Here is a 19,511-nt window from a genome sequence, read left to right as displayed (position 1 = left end):
TCAGTCATCCACCAAGACTTCAGAGTCCACAGTCGGCAGAGGGGAAAGAGAGTGGAGAAAGTGGCCCACTTCCTGAAAGTCCTGGCTTGGATCTAACCCATGGTATTCCTGCCCATATCACGTTGATAAGAACCAGTCATGTGCCCAACCCTGGTGACAAGGAGGGAGCCTCACCACTGACCTACGACTGGGAGCTCCCTTCCAGGGCTAACTTTACCCTGTTGAAGGAGGTACATGCATGTTTGGTGGACAGTTAGTTTTCTGTGCTCCAGCGGCATGAGTGATGGTGAGGGATGGTTTGGGACGATACAGATGCCTTAGCAGAGAGCTAATCCTAGCCAGGTCAGTCACTCGGAATGGGCAGGGGCTAACTAATCCATTACGTGGAGCCTCGCTGCTCAGTGTGCTCTGTGGCTCAACAGCTTTGGCGTTGCTCAGGAGCTTGTTTGACATGCAAAATTTCAGGCCCCACCCCAGACCTCAGGGGTTAGAATCTGCACTTACAACCCTCCACCGAAACCTCGTCCTGTCCAGTGGAGATTCTGATTTAGGAGGGCTGTGACTGGGCCTAGGATTCTGATTGTTTCTAACAACTTCTCAGGTAATTCAGTTGTTGCCGGTCCACGGACTATACTTTGAGTAGCAAACATGCAGAGGAGGCCAACTTCAGAAGCTCAACTTCTCCCTGAACAAAATGAGATTTTTCAGCATTTTTGTGGAAGTGGAGGGGCCTCTCACTTTCCAATCCTTGTGTAAATGGCAGTCATCTACTTGACATGGGTATCATTTTTCTAAATAGAAGGTTAAGTAGGTTCCCAAGCTCTTGTTTTGTCTGAGAAAGGAGGAAATCCAGAGACTACCCACAGAAACCCTGCAGCTGTGTGTTTACTGATAATCTGGTGGCTGAGCAGAGAGATGCTTTTTTCAGATGCGTGGTTAGAATCCATCTCTGGTGGACATGAATCTCTGTGCAGCTGAGATTTTCTTGCAGTTGTCTGCCGCGAGCAGCATTAGTTAATGAAGCCTGGGCTAGGCACACAGGTAATCACCATCTTCCCTCCTCTCACCCCCTTGCCCCGTGACAGTTCATTCTTCTGGAAAAATTCATTAACCTACAGTAACACTTTTCACTGGTGACAGCTCTAAGTAAAAGCAGCCTGGCATTTCTTACTTTTCACAGACTATTCTCGCAGCTGCCTGAGAATCACACACATTTCAAAAGGACAAAAAATAGCCTTGACTTGGGATCAGTGCTCCTCTTGTAAAAGCACTGAGCTGAAGCTCTGTGGTTGCCTAAAAGTGATTCTGGTCTGTATTACAAGTTGATGGCCAAGACATCTGAGAAACTGTAGAGTGGAAGGTGGGAAGGGATGAAATGTACATTTATATCACCTACTAGGTACCATGCACTTTTACTTTGCAAATGTAGCTCCTTAATCTTTAAGACCACCTGCAAATAAGGAGGGAGCTGGTGTTTATTAAAATCTTCTATGTGCTCTGCTTTATGCTAGGCACTCTCTGTCATATTTGCCATCTAACTTAACCTGCAGGCCCTGCAAAGATTGGACATAATTGTTATTTTATAGATGAAGAAGGTGAGGATTGGAGAGAGATTCAGTAGACCCCAGAGCCAGGATTTAAATTCAATTCCTCCCACACTGAAGCTCATACTCTTCCAACTTCACTACAAGGTCACTGTCACTGAAAGCCAAGTGGTGGACTTTTAGAGGGGTGGGTTCCTCTTCTGTAGTTCCCAGGTCCATGAGATTGCTCAGCTTGGAGGTCAAGGGCAGTCTAGTAGGGCAGCTAAGAGTGTGAGCTTTGAGTCAAATCCATCTGTGTTTAATTCCCAACTCAACTGGAAGTTGCAATCAAATTACTTAACCTCTCAGAGGCTCAGTTTCCTCAACTGGAAAATGGGTATAAAAATAGTACTACCCTCAGAGGAACAATGTGAGGAACAATGAGACAATAATATAGGTTTTAGTGTGACTCCAGATACATTAAATAATAAGTGTTTAGTAAATGCTAATTATCATTACTAATTTTAGTATGTGTAGAATCAAGTTCCTTTTGGCTGAAAAGGACAGACATCACTGACCTCAGATCACATGAATATAGGGTGGGGCTATTGCAAAGCTGTGAAGAGCAGCCAGACTGGAAAGTCAGATATGGATGCTCCTTTCTCCAGCTCCCCTGGGCCCACATGTCATCCTCATCACTTCTTCTCTTGCTGAGTCTGGGTCTTCTTTCTCTTGACCAGAGTGCTGTGTTCACTTGTTTTGCTCAACTCCAAGTAAGTCTTCCCAAGCTCCGAGTCTGCATACCATTTTATCCTAAGCAACTGCCATCTATAATGGACTTATGGACTCCCAGGACATAATTTAAAATTAATGAGAGAGCATCATGCTAGTTGAAGGCCAGCAAACAGATGGACATCTGCAGTCTGGGGTCTGTTGGCTATGTTGAATGGCATTTACTCTCTGTTCTAGGGACCAGGTCTCTATAAGCACTATGGGTGAGGCAAGCAGCCAAGTATGTCTACAATAGGGATTTGGATTATTTCTTTCAATGTGTTTTATTTATTTATTTATTTATTTATTTTTAGGATTATAAATAATAGTTTTTTTAACATCTTTATTGGAGTATAATTGCTTTACAGTGGTGTGTTAGTTTCTGCTTTATAACAAAGTGAATCAGTTATACATATACATATGTTCCCATATCTCTTCCCTCTTGCATCTTTCTCCCACCCACCCTCCCTATCCCAACCCTCTAGGTGGTCACAAAACACGGAGCTGATCTCCCTGTGCTATGCGGCTGCTTCCCACTAGCTATCTATTTTACATTTGGTAGTGTATAGATGTCCATGCCACTCTCTCACTTTGTCGCAGCTTACCCTTCCCCCTCCCCATATCCTCAAGTCCATTCTCTAGTAGGTCTGTGTCTTTATTCCCATCTTACCCCTAGGTTCTTCATGACCTTTTTTTTTTTTTTCATAGATTCCATATATATGTGTTAGCATACGGTATTTGTTTTTCTCTTTCTGACTTACTTCACTCTGTATGACAGACTCTAGGTCCATCCACCTCACTTCAATGTGTTTTAGAATTTCCTATTTTCTCTCTCTTTGTCCTTCAATCCATTCTTCAGTTGGGCACAGGTAATTCATTGGCTTATTGAGGGATAAGAGTTTGAAAATTAAGAATCTGAGGTGATAAAAAGCCATTTTCCTAGAAATGGCAAATTAGCAAAAAAAAGCAGAGAAGGATGGTTTCATGTGTTTGGGCCTGTTACAAGAAGGACTGTCTTATGCTTCAAGCCTTAAATGACCTCTTTGGGACATTATCTTCTGCATTGTATGGGCAGCCCTTGATAGGTGTTTCCCTGTTTCTTTCTGTCTCTTATGCCTTTCGACATAATTACTGCTATTTTTCATTAGAGAATAATTTTCTTGGAGAAAATTACTTTCTCAACACTTTACTGTTATCATGACCTGAAAGTCATTGGCAAGTTCTACAGCCAGGATTTTGTCTTTTTGTTTCAAGACCTAATTGGCTGGAAATTATGAGCAAACCAACTCAACTCATTGAAGAACCTCCCAAATAAATTCCAAGAACTCTGCTAGGGTTAGTTACTCCTCCATGACATGGTGATTATGAGCAGTGAATGGAAGTTTAAGCAAATGGTTTGGGGCTTAGAAGAAGAAATCAGATGGATGCAGAATCTATCCTTCCTCCTAGGGTGGGTTGGGGCTGGAAACAGATCTGGACTCATTGTAGAGTGTGCAGAATTAGTTGTAAATGATCACTTATTCATTCATACATTTAATCAAAAATATTTACTGAATATTTATGGTGTGCCAGTCTAGTAGAGAGAGTAAAGCTCACAAAATATGCTTATGGTCTCCTATATTTCCCAGATCTTTTGCAGTTAGTTGGGGCTGGAGACTCCTCTTGGCCAAGGATCTATGAGGGGGCATGTCCCTCTCGGGCCAAAATATTCAATTGCTGGCATAAGACCCTTCCGCATATGAGCAGCTCCTGTGACTGAGGAGCTATATATTCCAGATTGTGTAGCTATAGTAGAATGGTGTATCCTCTGTCTCCCTGGATCCCTCAGTGACAATGTGGAACAGAGCCCCCTACTAACTCATAATGGGAATGTAGCATGAGTAATAAAGAAATAGACCTTTATTGTATTACACCACTGACTTTTGAAGTTTGAAGATTTGGTTCTGTGGCCTCACCTAGTCTCTCCTGCATAATTCAGCTAGGCATTGTATTAAATGATGAGGTTCAACCAAGAATAAAATTTTCATAATTCCTATGGAGTTGTAGTCTAGTCAGGGAGACACAGATTATTCAAACCACCATGCAAATAAACAAAACTTTGAAAGTGATTCAGAGAGTGTCAGAGAGCTATGATGAAATGTTCATAGCTCTCTCTTTACAAAACATGGGCTTGGTCAACCTCGGAATGACCTTATGTCATTATCATCATAAATTGGGAGTGAAGAAGTCCTCTTTGTGTTGCTATAAAAATATACCTGCAAAAAATGAATTCAACCTGACTCTTAAAGATACAATGCTAGTGCCCAGAGGTGGCAGACTCATGAAAGGGCTTCCCTTTTCTGAATTAATAATTGTAGTAATAATCATGATAATAATAGTGCTAACTAATATGTCAGGCTGGGTAAACAACCCAGATAAATCTTTGTTCTTATTGAGCTTATCAACTAGTAGGTAGGTTTTACTCCTGAGGAAACTGGCTTGGAGAATTCAAGGGACATGCAATCAGGAAGGAGTGAAGATGGGGACCAAATGCTAGAAGTACAGATAACAGCTGTCAGGGCCTGCCCCTATAGCCAGGGATAATCTCTAGGGAAGGGGAAGTTGTTAGGTACACACTCCAAGAGGGTTGACTGTTTTTTACTCTTTTATTTACTATGGCTGCTCGTATTTGCTTAATTTTTCTGTATAGCTGCCAAACCCATTACTGATCTGCATATACTTACTTAGTTCATTAAGAAAGGACCTGGCTAACAATCTCTCTTCAGACCAGTAGTTGGACATGTGGACATGCAGCAGAGATAACACTTGCAGGATGATATACATTATGTAGCTCCTCTGAGCTCCTGGATGAGGATAACTGAGACTTGTCTTCTGCAGCGCTTAGCACAGTGCCAAGTAAATGCTTAATGACAGAATATAAGACATTGTGCTTATAAAGCATTTATAGGAAAAAAGCAGGTATTGGATTACTGTTATAATATTCTTCTTTCATTGATCTGATGTGTCCTGTTGATTTACCTTAATAGGATACTGTGATGATTGATTTTATGTGTCAACTTGGCTGGGCCATAATGTCCAAATATGTGGTCAAACATTATTCTGAGTGTTTCTTTGGTTGTGTTTTTGGATGAGACTAACAATTAAATTGGTGAACCTTGAATAAAGCAGATTGCCCTCCATAATGTGGGTGGGCCTCATCCAATCAGTTGAAGACCTGAACAGAACAAATGACTGACTTCCTCCAAGCAAGAGGGAATTCTGCAGCAATTCCCTGGGTCTCCAGCTGGATGGCCCATCTTTCAGATTTTGAACTTGCCAGCCTCCATAATTGCATGGACCAATTACTTAAAATAAATCTTCTGTACATGTACACATCTTACCTATTGCCTCTGGTTCTCTAGAGAACCCTGATTAATACAGATACCCATTTATTTAAACTCCCATACCTCCACATTTATTTAATACCTACTATATGCCAGGTACTGTTGGCAAAACAAAAAAGAATAAGCCATATTGTCTGCCTTCAAACTCTATTCACTCATCATTTATTTAGAAAATATTTATTGACTACCTCCTATGTTGCAGACACTGTTCTAGGCACTTGAGATACAGCAGTAACAAAACAGACCTGAATTCTTGCCCTCATGAGTGCTGGGGGAACATAGGCAGGCAATAAGCAAAGTATACAAGTAAAATAAAAAAAGTAAAAATTGTTGTGTTGGCCAGAAAGTTCATTTGATTTTTTCCCATAAGATGGTTCTAGTAGTGCTTAGTTGTCTTTAACTTTGTTCGAAACAATTTTGTTAGATTGTATTGTGACAGTTGTTATATCAGCATGCATTTAAAAAAAACTTATCAAAATTGGTGAATTTTTGTATAGCCATTTTAATATTGAAGATGGAAGAAAAAACCCAACATTTTCAGCATATTATGCTTTATTATTTCAAGAAAGGTAAAAACATAACTGAAACGTAAAAAAAGATTTGTGCAGTGTATGGAGAAGGTGCTGCGACTGATTGAATGTGTCAAAAGTGGTTTGCAAAGTTTCATGTTGGAGATTTCTCACTGGATGATGCTCCACAGTCGGGTAGACCAGTTGAAGTTCATAGTGATCAAACTGAGACATTAATTGAGAACAGTCAACATTATATACCACATGGGAGATAGCCGACACTAAAAATATCCAAATCAAGCTTTGAAAGTCATTTACCAGCTTGCTTATGTTAACTGCTTTGATATTTGGGTTCCACATAAGTTAAGTGAAAAAAGCCTTCTTGACCATATTTCCTCATGTGATTCTCTACTGAAATGCAATGAAAACGTTCCATTTTCAAAACAAATTGTGACAGGTGATGAAAAGTGGATACTGTACAATAATGTGGAACAGGAGAGATTGTGGGACAAGTAAAATGAACCACCACCAACCACACCAGAGGCCGGTCTTCATCCAAAGAAGGTGATGATGTGTATACGGTGGGATTGGAAGGGAGTCCTCTATTATGAGCTCCTTCCGGAAAACCAAACGATTAATTACAACAAGTAATGCTCCCAATTAGACCAACTAAAAGCAGTACTTGATGAAAACCATCCAGAATTAGTCAACAGAAAACACATAATCTTCCATCCAGATAATACAATACCACATGTTTCTTTGATGATCAGGCAAAAACTGTTCCAGCTTGGCTGAGAAGTTCTGATTCATCCACCATATTCACCAGAAATTGCACCTTTGGATTTCCTTTTATTTTGGTATTTACAAAATTATCTTAATGGAAAAAAATTTCAATTTCCTGGAAAAGGCACCTGGAACAGTTCTTTGCTCAGAAAGATAAAAAGTTTTGGGAAGATGGAATTATGAAGTTGCCTGAAAAATGGCAGAAGGTAGTGGAACAAAATGGTGAATATGTTGTTCAATAAAGTTCTTGGTAAAAATGAAAAATGTGTCGTTTATTTTTTTATTTCTTTTAACATCTTTATTGGAGTATAATTGCTTTACAATGGTGTGTTAGTTTCTGCTTTATAACAAAGTGAATCAACTATACATATACATATATCCCCATATCTCCTCCCTCTTGGGTCTCCCTCCCATCCTCCCTATCCCACCCCTCTAGGTGGTCACAAAACACCGAGCTGATCTCCCTGAGCTATGCAGCTGCTTCCCACTAGCTATCGCTTTGACATTTGGTAGTGTATATATGTCCATGCCACTCTCTCACTTCGTCCCAGCTTACCCTTCCCCCTTCCCCTTTCCCGTGTCCTCAGGTCCATTCTCTATGTCTGTGTCTTTATTCCTGTCCTGCCCCTAGCTTCATCAGAACCATTTTTTTTTTTTTAGATTCCATATATATGTGTTAGCATACGGTGTTTGTTTTTCTCTTTCTGACTTACTTCACTCTGTATGACAGACTCTAGGTCCATCTACCTCACTACAAATAACTCAGTTTCATTTCTTTTTATGGCTGAGTAATATTCCATTGTATATATGTGCTACATCTTCTTTATCCATTCATCTGTCATTGGACAATTAGGTTGCTTCCATGTCCTGGCTGTTGTAATAGAGCTGCAGTGAACATTGTGGTACATGACTCTTTTTGAATTATGGTTTTCTCAGGGCATATGCCCAGTAGTGGGATTGCTGGGTCGTATGGTAGTTCTATTTTTAGTTTTTTAAGGAACCTCCATTCTGTTCTCCATAGTGGCTGTATCAATTTACATTCCCACCAACAGTGTAAGAGGATTCCCTTTTCTCCACACCCTCTCCAGCAATTATTATTTGTAGATTTCTTGATGATGGCCATTCTGACTGGTGTGAGGTGATACCTCATTGTAGTTTTGATTTGCATTTCTCTAATGATTAGTGATGTTGAGCATCCTTTCATGTGCTTGTTGGCAATCTGTATATCTTCTTTGGAGAAATGTCTATTTAGGTCTTCTGCCCATTTTTGGATTGGGTTGTTTGTCTTTTTGATATTGAGTTGCATAAGCTGCTTATAAATTTTGGAGATTAATCTTTTGTTAGTTGCTTCATTTGGAAATATTTTCTCCCATTCTGAGGGTTGTCATTTCATCTTATTTATGTTTTCCTTTGCTCTGCACCCCTTAAATGCTTGAGGAGTACTTTCTCCAGGCAGCAAACTCCACTTCCCAGTGTGATAGGAACTCAAAGATATTAATGCAAAGGTGCTGAGTTCAAGTACAGCACTGTCAGTGCCAACTCTATGAACTTGGTCGAACCACCTTTCTTATATTGTGTCTTCACCTATTATATGTCTAGAATAAAACATTGCACCCTTTACTTGGATGAGGCATTTCAAGAAAGCCCTTTTGACATGCTCAAAATATAATATTTCTCTTTGGTGTACTGAGAAATGTGCACAATACATTTTCCTGCCGCTTCCCCTCGTCCCTCACTTGTCTCAGATTCCCGCTGTGTGTGTCTATGCTGGGGGGATTGAGAGTGGGAGAAGGCTGTAGGTTACTGTCATGGGGTAGGGTTCAGAAATAGGGATAAGATCTCTGTTTTTCACTTAATCTGACAATTAAAACAGATATTAGTGGCTTATCTTTAAAATATGTCAAAATCTTTTTCATCAAAATAGTAGCATCAAAGAGGTTGCAAAAAAGTCAGCATAGTAAAATGTTTTGTGTCCATCCATCCACCTCATAGGGTTGTACAAAGATATGAGAATAAAACAATCTATAGGGTTAGGGACACTAAGTTGCTGTGTAGGTGCTAAGTGTTATTGTTGTAAACCAGCATGCCTTTGCTTGAAAACTATTGCATTTGAGATCCACTACTATGCAATATCTTAACCTCTCTGAGTTGGCAGGTTATGGGGAAAATTAATAATCAGTGTATGGGGGCGTCAGTCAAGGACAGCTCCCGTGAAGAGATGAGATCTGGGCCAGGTCTCCAAGGCGGTGATCCACAGGGATTTGCAGAAACAAGGGTGTGAAGAGCTCTGGGGGCTGGAGGTAAGAATTGGCAAGCTAGGGGGCAGGCCCCGGGCATCAGCTCCTTGCGGTCTTCCACTGCTGGCAGGAGTATCTCTTGCTTTTTGTGTGAGAATATGAATGAGTTCTATTAGTTCAGCTACGCAGGAAGAGCTCTCGCTCTGCGATTGATCCCCAGGCTGTCAACAGGCAACTGAGGTGTATGAAGCAGATGGGCAGCCAGCCCCTCTTCCTCTACCTGCCTTCGCCTTCCTAGTCAAGAGCTGAAAAGACGCCTCCTCCTCCTCCCATAAATCATCAGTCTGGCCACACCCAGATGGGGAGAGAGGAATGTTTTCTATTTTCATAATTATATTTTTAGCCACTCACGCTATCATGCTTTGTAAGCACCCTAAGATTTCAGAGAGTAAATCATTAATATCCTATTTGGGAAAGTCAGTCATATGTAACTGCAGCACTGGCAAAGTAAATGGAAAGTACAAGGCTAGGAGCAGGGAATTAATTATCCTGTGCTGCAGACAGAACTAGGGCAGGTGTTTATGGGTTCCATCTAGCTGCTGCCATGGCTGTGCTGGCTCTAATCAGTGAGATCATGTCCATGGGGCACATCTTCCCATTCCCTGCCAAGCAGCCCTCTAGCCACAGCAATATTACTGTGAATTCAGGAAAAATAGAATCTCTATTGATAAGATTCCTTGAGGGGATGGTGTATTAGAAAGCCACATCCCTTCCCCTCAGGCAAGTTTTGTTAGAATAGCCATTCTGACATTTCTCAAATACACACCTAAGAGAACATTATTATGGTTCCCAGCGGAGAAAGGAGGGCGGGGAGGGATAAATTGGGAGCTTGGGATTGACATATACACACTACTATATATAAAATAGTTAACTAATAAGGACCTACTGTATAACATAGGGAACTCTACCCAATACTCTGTAATGACCTATATGGGAAAAGAATCTAAGAAAAGAGTGGGTATATGTATATGTATAATTGACTCACTTTGCTGTACACCTGAAGTTAACACAACATTGTAAATCAACTGTACTCCAATAAAAATTAAAAAAAAGAGAACGTGAGACCAAACATACCTTTGGGAGTTACAGCAAATGGGTCTGGGATGGAAAAGGTCTCCCCAACTTACATGGGGATTAATAAATGTACTCTTGAGTGAGTGTAAAATAATGAGAATTTAAAAAAATTGGTCCTAAGATAATCGTTATCCTCTTGGTTCCAAATCCTTTCGCTTCTTTTGACATCATCTTTCCTCTGATCGGGACCTCATGATCCTCATTCTATATCTCTTCTGCCTTTTGTCTCTGGCAATTTACAATCTCAATTCAACAACTGCCATTGTTGTTAAAGCTGTCTTGCATGTGGCATTATTTTGATGTTATTGCACTAAAAGACCTCTCCAATAGGGGCGAGGGCAGTCAGGGTCACAGAGGGCGAAGAGGACAGATATTGCTGCCCTGCCATGTGAAGCCTTGGGCTCAGGAAGTGGGAATCCTCAAGACAGTCTTAAGGATGGTGCTGGATCTGTGGCTCCATACTGTTACCTTGAAGGTCTGGTTCCCAGGCTGTTCGGGTTGAGGCTGACCAGCTTCTGTGCAAGAGACAAGATGGCCTTGTGGGCCTAGGGCCTGGCTGGCCAGCTCCCATTTTTAAGGGGGTCTGCCTCTTTTTTTTTTTTTTTGGTCATCTCTTTTCTGGGGCTTCAGAGGCTGACTCATATTCAGTAAATAGTTCGGCTGTGACCTGGACATGGGTGTGTACAGGGCTGTTGCATTGCATCACTCCATGATGGCCCTGCATATTTAGAAAACAAAGCAAAGCAACACTTTACTGGGTAAATAAGGTGTGTACTCCTAGAATGAGGACTGCAGCATTAAATGAAACAACACACACATGTGCATGCACACATACCCACACATCTTGCTTCTAATTATTAGCTTCAAGAACAAAATGACATTTTCTTTCTTAATCTAGCATAGGATGAAAAATTTAATATGATTTTATTTTCTTTCTCTCTACGTGTTCTACTCCATCCTTCCCTTCCCTGTCACATTTCCTTGAATTTTTTCCTGGGGTTTGGGAATTTAGATTGAGATTATTAACAAATTAATTTCTTTGTAATGACAATTGCCAGCTGTATGCTGGACACTAATGTAAGCCTTTTACATTTAATCCTCACAACAAGATTTATTTTTGACATTTACAGTAACTTTTATAACCATATTAACAATAATTATTTGGACAACTTATTACGCTAATTTATTGTTCCTTTATTCTGTGACTTCCCCAGTTCTGATGTTCTGGTTTTAATTCATCTCTTGGCAATGTGGGGCATGTCTATTTTCAGGAAGTATGATACACATGGTGAACATATTTGGAACAGCTGAGACTGTTTCTGTTCTCCTTGTACATGTGTGAGAGTTTGTTAGGATCAGAATTCTGAGTCCACAATACTTACCCTCAAAAATCATGTAGAATTAATTCATTCACTTAGGATTTTAGGGAAGACGTCATCATTCATCTGATTTTTGTTCCTTTGAAGTAGTGTACTATATCTTGTAGAGTGTTTACATTTTTTTTCTTTAGCTTTGAAATGGAAAAAATAAATAAGAGGAACCAGGAGAGTCAAGGTGTGGCCATGATTCTATTATTTTGGCCTTTCACTCACGGATCCCTTTAGATTTTCTGGCTCAAGTTGTCACTGAGCAGGCAGATAGTTGGAGTTTTCCCACATGAATATAAAGGAAGGAGAGAAGTAAAGGGGATGACGACTCTGCAAGGGAGCAATTATAATGAGGAATTTGGAACCTAGATTGTACTAAGCAGAAAGTAAAGACAGCAGGGACATAACGGATAATGCAGTAATGGAGGAGTCGATGCCTGGGAGGGCTTGATGAGGATAGACTATTACATCAGACTATTACATCATTGGGGGTGCTAAAATAAACTAACTGGAAGACAGGAAGGACTCTTGAGAGTGGAATTCCCAAAATGAAGGTTTTTGTGATGATTCTGTTTCATTTAGGGAATGCCTGTGGGATGGGTGGGGGAGGTGGGATGGATGGGGGATGATGTAGAGGTCCAGTAGCTGATCATCTAGGCTAGGCTTGTGGTAGGTTATGCCCATGGATGTTGGATTTGCTAAGAGGATGCCAGAGGGAGGAAGATAGACTGATTCTAGAGGTCTAGAGTGAGTGCAGAGTAGGACTAGGAGGTCAGTTAGATTACAAATTTGAGAGGGGTTGATGGCTGCAGGGCATGGCCTCTAAGCAGGGTGCTGGAGGGACTATTTGAAAGCACAGTGGGAGTAGGGCAAGGAGAACTCCTACTCCCATCTCACCGGGAGAGGTGAATTGAAAAGGCAGTAAGGTGTGACAAAGAGAGTGGCATGGACATATATACACTATCAAATGTAAAATAGATAGCTAGTGGGAAGCAGCCGCATAGCACCAGGAGATCAGCTCGGTGCTTTGTGACCACCTAGAGGGGTGGGATAGGGAGGGAGGGAGGGAGACGCAAGAGGGAAGAGATATGGGTATATATGTATATGTATATGTATATGTATAACTGACTCACTTTGTTATAAAGCAGAAACTAACACACCATTGTAAAGCAATTATACTCCAATAAAGATGTTAAAAAAAAAAAAAAAGAAAAGGCAGCAGCAGCAGCTGGGTAAGACTTCGGAGGAGGCAGTGGCCTCAGAGGATAGCCAGGTTAAAGAAGAAGGGGAAGGAGAAGTTTAGGGAGGAATGGGAGTGCTTTCTGGTCACAGGCCATGAGTTCTAGAGAGTACAGGTCAAGGGTAGTGTGGTTTAGCGTGGACGATGCTCAGATTAATATAAGAACGATAAATTGGTTGGTGCTGGATGACCAAGTAGGTGAGATTTTGATCAGTCACTTGGGTAAACAGGTGTAAAGAGGAGGCAGAGGCAGTTTCATGGGCATGTCACCTGGGTGGTCACGCAGGGGCTCCTGCTTAGAAGGGCTTCCTGCTTGGTTTAATGCTCTGCTGTGGCTACCTTAAAATGTCGAACAATTTTTGAACACAGAGCCCCGTGTTTTCATTTTGCTCTGGGCTCCACGAATTTTGCAGTTGCTCCTGGGACAGGGTTAGGTGTGAGGAGAGTGCAGTCCCTGCACTGCATGTGGTGCTGTGGGTGTGCTGGGCTGACTGCCCAGGCTTTACCAGGTCTCTTTGCCCTTCCCGGTGGTGCTGGTGTAGACTATTTGTGTCAGTCGGCTGATCCAAGGCTCAGCTTCACTTCTTTCCCACACATCTCCCAGTTGGAATATTTGGGGGGTTCTGCTTGGGTCTCTTATTCTAACTTTGTCAGTTGTTTGTGGAAAGGAATAGGCCACATCAACCTTTCTTCAAACCAGCCTATTGTATATGATGTCTTATAGAAGTTCCTAAAAGTTTCTAACATGAAAATGTCTCTATTTCTCTGTGTGCACCACTGATAGGTTTCCCCCTAATTTTATGAACTTTGGTCATTTTATGAGAACTGGGGTGCAACAAAGAAGAAGAAATATAGTTATATGTATTCAAATCACCATTAGAAGAGATTTTACTTTCTCTTTCTTAATATGTTCTCCCCTCTTTTAATTTTATTTTTTGTTTTTCTGCCATACAGAATGTCTTTTGTTTAAATTGAAGTATAGTTGATGTATAATATTATATAAATTACAGGTGTACAATATAGTGATTCACAATTATTAAGGATTTTACTCCATTATAAAATATTTGTTATATTCCCTGTGATGTACAACATATCTTTTAGCTCACTTTAAACCTAATAGTTTGTACCTCTAAACGTGCTACCCCTATATTGCCCCTCTCCTCTTCTCTCTCCTCGTTGGTAACTACTAGTTTGTTCTTTATATCTGTGAGCCTGCTTCTTTTTTGTTATATTCACTAGTTGTGTTTTTTAGATTCCACATATAAGTGATATCATATATTGTTTGTCTTTCTCTGTCTGACTTATTTCACTTAGCATAATGCTCTCCAAGTCCATCCATATTGCTTCAAATGGCAAAGTTTCACATTCATCTGTTGATGGACACTTAGGTTGTCTCCATGTTTTGTCAATTATAAATAATGTTGCTATGAACATTGGCGTGCATTGAATTAGTGTTTTTGTTTTTTTCAAATATATATCCAGGAGTGGAATTGCTGGTTCATATGGTAGTTTTATTTTTAGTTTTTTTTTTTTGAGAAATATCCATACTGTTTTCCACAGTGGCTGCACCAATTTACATTCCCACCAACAGTGTACGAGGGTTCCCTTTTCTCCACATCCTCACCAACATTTGTTATTTGTGTTCTTTTTGACGGTAGCCATTCTGACAGGTGTGAGGTGATATCTCATTGTGGTTTAGATTTGTATTTCCCTGATGATTAGCATCTTTTCATGCACCTCTTGACCATCTGTATTTCCTCTTTGGAAAAATGTCTATTCAGTTCTGCTCATTTTTAAATCAGGTTTTTTGTTTTTTGATGGTGAGTGGTATGAGTTGTTTATATATGTTGGATTCCCCTAACTCTTTTTAAAGGATCAGGGCATATATCCTTGTCTTCCAAGTTCTCTTTGCTCTGAGAGACACTTGTATCATTAGACATAGCTGATGGCTATGTAATTTAATTTTGGTAAGTTGCCAATTCTCATCGTTACTTAACTATTAATGCAAGAGAACTATTGACTACACGAAAATCAATTCAAGGTTGATCTATCAGCACCTGATGTAGTATCAATGGGTTACTTCTTTCTGAAAAGGAATTACCTTTTCTTTTTTTTTTCCTATATACCCTGTTGCCTATATTGACTACACATACTTCCAAGCACCAACATCATCAATTTACTGCTGTATTTCACATTAAGTATGTGAGAAAAAAAAACTTAACATAGAGGAGATTAGTTTCCTGTGCATTCAAAATGAGATCTAAATAAGCAAGACCTACAAGGGAAATGACCTTATTCATCTTGTTTATTCTTCACATTTTATCTCACTTAAGGAGGGTGAAAATCAAGTTCTTTTTGCCTTCTGACATGCAGTGTGGCCTGCACAGCCTGTGACAGTTATGGATGTGGGGAGGAGGATGTGTGAGGGCTTTTGAATGTCATCAGTTCAGCCAAATACCAGGGCTTTCTGTTCAATTCAACAGAGAGTATATACGCCTAATAAAGATGCTAACAAAATGTTAAACAAATGAGCCTGCCACTGGAAGGGAGTCGGAGGTCCCTGGAATTTATGACACACCTATTATATGTAAGTTGACAGCTCCCTACTTTTATTTGTCATTTCAGCAGATGAAATGACAATGCTATGTGGTTTATTTCCCATTTCTCATGGAAGGAAACTGAGACAGAGGGATTAAGGATGTTGGTCCTATGTTATAAGTCATGGACAAAGTCAAGCATGCCTAGATATAAAGCATGTGGTTTTTCCAATTCCTGTGTATTATTTTCTGGGTCCCCACATGTGGGGTTGTAAAGATCTAGTTCCACAGTGAAAATGGATATTGAAGCAGGGTTTAAGTACAGCTCGCCCTGTCATTTGGGTCAAGATGCATGCTTGGACTGGTATCCATTTGGATACCATGGGGGAGAAGACTTGGCATTTTGTAGGACTTGAGTCTGATACATCCTGCTCTGCTGGTTTCCCCCAGCATTTCTCTCCAGTTCAATTCCTAGGTGTGTTCTGATGCTTCTACTCTCAGCCTTCACTCATGAGAAGTGGTGTGCGTGTGTGTGTGTGTGTGTGTGTGTGTGCACGCGCACTTGCTTTGGGACAGGATGAAAATGAAAACTATTAAGATATTGAGCATTTGGCAGATTAAAACTTTATCCACAGGCATTAAAATTGTCATTCTCCGGCAAGAGAATAAATCCTAACCTTTATCTGAATAACCTTTTAATTTTTCCTTGTGGAGAGATGAGTTGGAATATTGAAGAGAAAAGCAGTGTGCATCTTGACTTGCTTAAAAGCTTGTTTCCTGTTCCCAGCAGATTATGCTTTTTACTTTACCCTCTTCCATCCAGATCTGCCTGATCTGAAGTTTTGAAACCATATTTATATTGCTATGATCATCTTCTAGACAGCATCCCTCTGACCCAGATGCACAATGGGACTACCTTTTGGCCTGTTGGGGATGGTAGTATGATGCCAGTGATATTTTATCCCTGGAGTTGGCTGAAAGCCTTGGATTTGTGGGGCAGATGTAATTTTCTAATAAAATACTTGGCTTAAATACGCATGGGGCAGTTGCCGAATTTGTTGGAAATTCTACTTGCTGTCCAGAGAGGTTATATCTCCACAACAGCCATTTCTCCCCAAAGCTTGGGCTCCCGTTCACTTTAGCAACATGGGATATCTACCCAGATAAGAGATATAAAAGAGATAATTTGTGCTTTCTAAGTCTACCTAAGTAACATAGTAATGAATTCCTTTCCTTTCTCCCTTCCCTAAATATCAGTGCATAAAGAGTATATGCTGGGAACTAGAAATTTAGAGACTAGGAAAACTCAGTGTGACCTTAGAAAACAGGCATGTAAAACACTGATTAGAACACAATAAAAATCATTACAGGTAAAAGGCATCAGAGAAAGTCTTATAAGAGATGTTATCTTTGGGCAAATCTGGAGAATAGGTATGAATTTTCCATGCTGAGAAGGCAGGAGAAAGGCACTTCAGGCAGAAGAGGGGTATGAAAGCGTGTGACTTGCTTGGAAAAGAGTAGTTGGATTGAAGTTTGCATAAATATGTGAAGGATAATAGCAAGAAGGGAGGTGATAAAATGCGTTGGGGCTATTGAAGGCCATAAACCCTAAATGCTGTGGTAAGGAGTCTGAATTTTATCCTATAGGTGATGGTAGATATTGAAGGTTTTCAATAAGAAGAGTGCCATGGGAAGATTTGTATTTTAGAATAGAAGCTAGTGATGTGTCGAGGTAAACTTAGCTGATTGAGGATGAGGAGCGATTAGAGGGCAATATTCCCAGTTGAGGCTATTTTACTAATCTAGCTGAGCACCTGAATTATGTAACTGGTGATGAGAATAAAGGGGAGTAATATGTTCAAGTGACATTGTGGAGACTGAATGGTTGGGACTTAGTTACTGAACATGGGCTGGGGATGTGGGAAATGCTAAGAATGGTCCCCAGTTTCTAATTGGACAATGGAGGGGATGGTGGTGACCTTTACTAAGCAAAGAGCACAGGAAGAGGAGTGGTGTGTTGAGGGGATGAGGGAGGATAGGGCATGTTACATTGGAGGCATGGCCTTCTCTAGCACCGGTAACCTTGGATGAAGAACCAGTTTCCTCCAGGTCGATGCCAGTGGAGCTCTCTCTCCTTTCACAGTAACCTTCAAGGCTCACTAGGACTCTGCCACATGAAGAGCTGTATCATCCTGAGTTCTCCATCCTAACAGATGCAATCACAGCTAATCAGCAGCATCAGAGATGTATGAGCGGCAGCAAGGGGGTGTTTGCAGCTCAGGCTGAATGACCAGGGCAAGCCAGGGCTTTACTCTAATGCAGTGTAACAGTGATATCAGGCCAAAGCTTACTGCTAATAAATTTCAGCTTTGTCCTCAAGTCATGATCACTCAGTATTCAAAAAAGCTACCTACAGCAGCTTCTAAGTCCAAGCCGAATGCCCAGAGCCATTATACAGACTCTACCCTGATGACAATTTGCATTCCTCAGAGCCTGGCGTTGCCACTGGTGATTAGGACACTGACAATGTACTGGCCAAAATGTCCTCTTGGGGAGTCACTCTGCACCTGTCTGGATGAATAGAAGTGGTGAGCAAGGCAGACAGATATGGGCTGGCTGGCCAAACACAGAAATGATAGAACAGAAACTCTAAAACCTTGTTGAACCAGAACATGGCATGAAGGAGAAACACATTTTTCCTAAATACAAGCTCCTGCTTTATGCAAGTCATCTCTGGAAAATACTCTCACTGGCCAGCTCTTCCAAGAATGCTTACGGTGCATGGAGAAAGCAATGTCCCAGCGTTGGTGAAATGCCCTGATGGTGTCTTCGACCATTTGTTGAGAGTCAGGGAATGTAAAGGGAAAGTGATAGAGAATAGTTTCCTGTGCCTCCCATTAGCAATCATTAAGCAAGCTTCTAGAGGGCCAACCATGGCTTGAGAGGTCTTGCTGTCTCCCAGTGACAAAGTCAGGGGAAGAAGCTGAAAGCAAGAGGTGTGAATGACGGATCAGGCAAGACCAGTGGAACCCCACCAGGTCCCCATGATCTGTGGCATCCCTCTCTTTTCTCTGCACTCATTGTCATCAATGCACAAAGAAGCTTTGCAATTGTCTGGCCCAAGGCCAGCACGGCCCATCAAATTTTATCTGTATTCTTTGTGTAAGGAGAAAATCACAAGGCACAAAATTGAAGACAGGAGCAATTAATGTGGAACATGCACAGCTAAATAAGCTATTTAAATGTATGACTACAAATTCCCAGGTCTGCCCATTGGGATGTGGACCAGCAATAGAGCCTTCATCAAACATTCCAGAACTGTTTGCCAGGCAGATAGCTCAGTGCAAAACCCCAGGGGGGCTGTCAGGAGATGCTTATGAATTATTTTTATGAAGAGTTTGTGAGGCTCAGTGGTGGAGAATTTCTTGGCTGATCTGGGTGGACAGGCAGAATGCTGGGTCTTAGGGTGAAGCTTTCATTTCTCTTCTGTTCTCCAGATGGAGTTGAATTTGGCCAAAGAGGCATAGTACTCAGTAGACTGAATGTGAGCATCAGCTGAGCTTGGATTCTTGGCTTTTTGATTATCTAAGGAGTCTCTGAGTGGGCCAATTTTCCTTCATCCTGAATGTCAGGGGAAGATAGAACAAAGCAGGCTCAGAAATATTCCCCTTTCCTAGAGACTTTTATGGTAATTTTATAGCATTGCATGATCCAAATGTTTGTAGGGATTTTCAAACTTCAAGTAAAAGTTGGAAGAAGACTACGAAACTGGATTGGCTAGATTAGCTGAGATAGTGATTAAAACTGCTGACTTGGAAATTTTCCTAGACACGTAGTGATAAAGTAAATAACTTCATCATTTTTTCTCAGGAAATTCCTTGGAGTCTATTAATTCTGCTTTTTTTTATCCAAATTCAGAAACTGTCATATTTTAAAAAGACACAATTCTTTAGGTCATTGCCTTTTAGATTATTTGAAGTCAAAGAATCTTTCTGTTTAAAAATTACTTAAAATATAGGAAATTTGA

The sequence above is a fragment of the Mesoplodon mirus genome (genome assembly GCF_964341445.2).
Source record: "Mesoplodon mirus genome assembly, chromosome: 2".
NCBI lineage: Eukaryota > Metazoa > Chordata > Mammalia > Artiodactyla > Ziphiidae > Mesoplodon > Mesoplodon mirus.
Note: the sequence above shows the minus strand (reverse complement) of the source record.